Raw genomic sequence first — 6000 nt, forward strand, 5'->3', positions numbered from 1 at the left:
AGCTTTAGGATCAGGTGGTGTGCACTGGCTCCTCCCCCTATGACCCTCCTCCAAGCCTCAGTTAGGATACTGTGCCCGGACGAGCGTACACAATAAGGAAGGATTTTGAATCCCGGGTAAGACTCAAACCAGCCACACCAATCACACCGTACAACTTGTGATCTGAACCCAGTTAACAGTATGACAAACGTAGGAGCCTCTGAACAGACGGCTCACAACAATAACAACCCGATTTTTTTGTAACAATAACTATGTACAAGTATTGCAGACAATCCGCACTTGGGATGGGCGCCCAGCATCCACTACGGACTACGAGAAATAGATTTATCGGTAAGTAAAATCTTATTTTCTCTGACGTCCTAGTGGATGCTGGGGACTCCGTCAGGACTATGGGGATTATACCAAAGCTCCCAAACGGGCGGGAGAGTGCGGATGACTCTGCAGCACCGAATGAGAGAACTCCAGGTCCTCTTTAGCCAGGGTATCAAATTTGTAGAATTTTACAAACGTGTTCTCCCCCGACCACGTAGCTGCTCGGCAGAGTTGTAATGCCGAGACCCCTCGGGCAGCCGCCCAGGATGAGCCCACCTTCCTTGTGGAATGGGCCTTGATAGATTTAGGCTGTGGCAGGCCTGCCACAGAATGTGCAAGTTGAATTGTGCTACAAATCCAACAAGCAATCGTCTGCTTAGAAGCAGGAGCACCCAGCTTGTTGGGTGCATACAGTATAAACAGCGAGTCAGATTTTCTGACTCCAGCCGTCCTTGAAATATATATTTTCAATGCCCTGACAACGTCCAGCAACTTGGAATCCTCCAAATCGCTAGTAGCCGCAGGCACCACAATAGGCTGGTTCAGGTGAAACGCTGAAACCACCTTAGGCAGAAAATGAGGACGCGTCCGCAGTTCTGCCCTGTCCGAATGGAAAATCAGATATGGGCTTTTATACGATAAAGCCGCCAATTCTGACACTCTCCTGGCTGAAGCCAGGGCCAGTAGCATGGTTACTTTCCATGTAAGATATTTCAAATCCACCGATTTGAGAGGCTCAAACCAATGGGATTTGAGAAAATCAAAAACTACATTAAGGTCCCACGGAGCCACTGGGGGCACAACCGGGGGCTGTATATGTAGTACTCCTTTTACAAAAGTCTGGACTTCAGGAACTGAAGCCAATTCTTTCTGGAAGAAAATTGACAGGGCCGAAATTTGAACCTTAATGGACCCCAATTTGAGGCCCATAGACAATCCTGTTTGCAGGAAATGTAGGAATCGACCCAATTGAAATTCCTCCGTGGGGGCCTTCCTGGCCTCACACCACGCAACATATTTTCTCCAAATGCGGTGATAATGTTGTGCAGTCACCTCCTTCCTGGCTTTTACCAGTGTAGGAATGACCTCTTCCGGAATGCCTTTTTCCCTTAGAATTCGGCGTTCAACCGCCATGCCGTCAAACGCAGCCGCGGTAAGTCTTGGAATAGACACGGTCCCTGCTGAAGCAGGTCCCGTCTTAGAGGTAGAGGCCACGGATCTTCCGTGAGCATCTCCTGAAGTTCCGGGTACCAAGTTCTTCTTGGCCAATCCGGAGCCACGAGTATCGTTCTTACTCCCCTTTGCCGTATAATTCTCAGTACTTTTGGTATGAGAGGCAGAGGAGGAAACACATACACTGACTGGAACACCCACGGTGTTACCAGAGCGTCCACAGCTATTGCCCGAGGGTCTCTTGACCTGGCGCAATACCTGTCCAGTTTTTTGTTGAGGCGAGACGCCATCATGTCCACCTTTGGTTTTTCCCAACGGTTCACAATCATGTGGAAAACTTCTGGATGAAGTCCCCACTCTCCCGGGTGTAGATCGTGTCTGCTGAGGAAGTCTGCTTCCCAGTTGTCCACTCCCGGAATGAACACTGCTGACAGTGCTATCACATGATCTTCCGCCCAGCGAAGAATCCTTGCAGCTTCTGCCATCGCTCTCCTGCTTCTTGTGCCGCCCTGTCTGTTTACGTGGGCGACTGCCGTGATGTTGTCCGACTGGATCAACACCGGCTGACCCTGAAGCAGGGGTTTTGCCAGGCTTAGAGCATTGTAAATCGCTCTTAGCTCCAGTATATTTATGTGAAGAGACATCTCCAGGCTTGACCATACTCCCTGGAAGTTTCTTCCCTGTGTGACCGCTCCCCAGCCTCTCAGACTGGCATCCGTGGTCACCAGGACCCAGTCCTGTATGCCGAATCTGCGGCCCTCTAACAGATGAGCACTTTGCAACCACCACAGAAGAGACACTCTTGTCCGTGGCGATAAGGTTATCCGCTGATGCATCTGCAGATGTGATCCGGACCATTTGTCCAGCAGATCCCACTGAAAAGTTCTTGCGTGGAATCTGCCGAATGGAATCGCTTCGTAAGAAGCCACCATCTTTCCCAGGACTCTTGTGCATTGATGCACAGACACTTTCCCTGGTTTTAGGAGGTTCCTGACAAGTTCGGATAACTCCCTGGCTTTCTCCTCCGGAAGAAACACCTTTTTCTGAACCGTGTCCAGAATCATTCCCAGGAACAGCAGACGTGTCGTCGGGGTCAATTGAGATTTTGGAAAATTCAGAATCCACCCGTGCTGTTGCAGCACTACTTGGGTTAGTGCTACTACGTCCCCCAGCTGTTCCCTGGACCTTGCCCTTATCAGGAGATCGCCCAAGTAAGGGATAATTAATACGCCTTTTCTTCGCAGAAGAAACATCATTTCGGCCATTACCTTGGTAAAGACCCGAGGTGCCGTGGACAATCCAAACGGCAGCGTCTGAAACTGATAATGACAGTTTTGCACCACGAACCTGAGGTACCCTTGATGTGAAGGGCAAATTGGGACATGCAGGTAAGCATCCTTGATGTCCAGGGACACCATAAAGTCCCCTTCTTCCAGATTCGCTATCACTGCTCTGAGTGACTCCATCTTGAACTTGAATTTTTGTATGTACAGGTTCAAAGATTTCAGATTTAGAATAGGTCTTACCGAGCCGTCCGGCTTCGGTACCACAAATAGTGTGGAATAATACCCCTTTCCCTGTTGTAGGAGGGGTACCTTGACTATCACCTGCTGAGAATACAGCTTGTGAATGGCTTCCAATACCGTCGCCCTGTCTGAGGGAGACGTTGGCAGAGCAGACTTTAGGAACCGGCGAGGGGGAGACTTCTCGAATTCTAACCTGTAACCCTGAGATACTATCTGCAGGATCCAGGGGTCCACCTGTGAGTGAGCCCACTGTGCACTGAAATTCTTGAGTCGACCCCCCACCGCCCCTGAGTCCGCTTGTAAAGCCCCAACGTCATGCTGAGGGCTTTGCAGAAGCCGGGGGGGGCTTCTGCTCCTGGGAAGAAGCTGCTTGGTGCACTCTCTTACCCTTTCCTTTGCCTCGGGGCAAATATGACTGTCCTTTCGCCCGCTTGTTCCTATAGGAACGAAAGGACTGCGGCTGAAAAGACGGTGTCTTTTTCTGTTGGGAGGGGACCTGAGGTAAAAAGGTGGATTTCCCGGCTGTTGCCGTGGCCACCAAATCTGATAGACCGACCCCAAATAATTCCTCCCCCTTATACGGCAATACTTCCATATGCCGTTTGGAATCCGCATCACCTGACCATTGTCGCGTCCATAAACTTCTTCTGGCAGATATGGACATCGCACTTACTCTCGATGCCAGAGTGCAAATATCCCTCTGAGCATCTCGCATATAAAGAAAAGCATCCTTTAATTGCTCTAAAGTCAATAAAATACTGTCCCTATCTAGGGTATCAATATTTTCAGTCAGGGAATCCGACCAAACCACCCCAGCACTGCACATCCATGCAGAGGCGATGGCTGGTCGCAGTATAACACCAGTATGAGTGTATATACTTTTCAGGGTAGTTTCCAGCCTCCTATCCGCTGGATCCTTGAGGGCGGCCGTTTCAGGAGACGGTAACGCCACTTGTTTAGATAAGCGTGTGAGCGCCTTATCCACCCTAGGGGGTGTTTCCCAGCGCGCCCTAACCTCTGGCGGGAAAGGATATAATGCCAATAACTTCTTTGAAATTAGCAGTTTTCTATCGGGGTTAACCCACGCTCCATCACACACTTCATTCAATTCGTCTGATTCAGGAAAAACTACAGGTAGTTTTTTCAGACCCCACATAATACCCCTTTTTGTGGTACATGCAGTATCAGAGATATGCAAAGCCTCCTTCATTGCCGTGATCATATAACGTGTGGCCCTACTGGAAAATACGTTTGTTTCTTCACCGTCGACACTAGATTCGGTGTCCGTGTCTGGGTCTGTGTCGACCGACTGAGGTAAAGGGCGTTTTACAGCCCCTGACGGTGTCTGAGACGCCTGTACAGGTACTAACTGGTTTGCCGGCCGTCTCATGTCGTCAACTGATTTTTGTAATGTGCTGACATTATCACGTAATTCCATAAACAAAGCCATCCATTCCGGTGTCGACTCCCTAGGGGGTGACATCACCATTACCGGCAATTGCTCCGCCTCCACACCAACATCGTCCTCATACATGTCGACACACACGTACCGACACACAGCAGACACACAGGGAATGCTCTTATCGAAGACAGGACCCCACTAGCCCTTTGGGGAGACAGAGGGAGAGTTTGCCAGCACACACCCAAGCGCTATAAATATATAGGAACAACCCTATAGAAGTGTTGTCTCCCTTATAGCAGCTTAATATATATCAAAAAACGCCAAAAAAGTGCCCCCCCCCTCTCTGTTTTACCCTGTTTCTGTAGTGCAGTGCAGGGGAGAGTCCTGGGAGCCTTCCTCGCAGCGGAGCTGAGCAGGAAAATGGCGCTGTGTGCTGAGGAGATAGGCCCCGCCCCCTATTTCGGCGGGCTCTTCTCCGGAGTTTGTGAGACCTGGCAGGGGTTAAATACATCCATATAGCCCCAGGGGCTATATGTGATGTATTTTTTAGCCAGAACAAGGTATTCTCATTGCTGCCCAGGGCGCCCCCTGCAGCGCCCTGTACCCTCCGTGACCGTTGGTGTGAAGTGTGTGACAACAATGGCGCACAGCTGCAGTGCTGTGCGCTACCTCATGAAGACTGAAAAGTCTTCTGCCGCCGGTTTCTGGACCTCTTCACTTTTCGGCATATGCAAGGGGGTCGGCGGCGCGGCTCCGGGACCGGACTCCATGGCTGGGCCTGTGTTCGATCCCTCTGGAGCTAATGGTGTCCAGTAGCCTAAGAAGCCAATCCATCCTGCACGCAGGTGAGTTCACTTCTTCTCCCCTAAGTCCCTCGATGCAGTGAGCCTGTTGCCAGCAGGACTCACTGTAAAATAAAAAACCTAAAAACTTTTTCTAAGCAGCTCTTTAGGAGAGCCACCTAGATTGCACCCTGCTCGGACGGGCACAAAAACCTAACTGAGGCTTGGAGGAGGGTCATAGGGGGAGGAGTCAGTGCACACCACCTGATCCTAAAGCTTTATTTTTGTGCCCTGTCTCCTGCGGAGCCGCTAATCCCCATGGTCCTGACGGAGTCCCCAGCATCCACTAGGACGTCAGAGAAATAGGGATTGCTAGGTGACACAGGGAGCAGGCTTTCTACTGTACTCACTGTAGACACCCACTCTGCTTCCAGCGCTGCAGCAGTCGCAAAATAAAAGTAGCACTTTATAGACTTTTACTGAGTGGCTCTCACACACAGCCACTGCCTGTCAGCTGCTCTCAGTGGCACCTCCATTTTCTGACAGGATTTTTCCACTGCCAGTGATGCCCTCCTTTCTCACAACTACCTCAGACTGTGTCCTGACCAACTGTCCTCCTGCCAACTGTCACTGGTCATGTGACCTGCCCCTGACCTCCAGAGCTGCTGCCAATGCTGCTGGGAATTATCTGCCTGTATAATCAAAAGTACATACTCTGTAGCGTGCCACACGTAATACCTCATATAGCGGGGTATTACAGATGTATCTCATTATTGTGCATACAGTGTGTATGCAGTCGCTGAGG

General features: G+C 50.4%; 1 long non-coding RNA gene across 4 annotated transcripts in view; it reads right to left on the bottom strand.

Moving 5' to 3' along the window:
* The window catches only part of LOC134911457 (uncharacterized), a 43986-nt gene extending 38194 nt beyond the window's left edge, over positions 1-5792 (bottom strand). For all 4 annotated transcript variants that reach the window (XR_010176588.1, XR_010176590.1, XR_010176589.1 and 1 more), the window contains exon 1: positions 5606-5792. This is a non-coding gene — a long non-coding RNA (uncharacterized LOC134911457). The remainder of the gene's footprint in view (positions 1-5605) is intronic.
* Positions 5793-6000: the final 208 nt, after the last annotated feature.

The sequence above is a fragment of the Pseudophryne corroboree genome, chromosome 4 (assembly GCF_028390025.1).
Source record: "Pseudophryne corroboree isolate aPseCor3 chromosome 4, aPseCor3.hap2, whole genome shotgun sequence".
NCBI lineage: Eukaryota > Metazoa > Chordata > Amphibia > Anura > Myobatrachidae > Pseudophryne > Pseudophryne corroboree.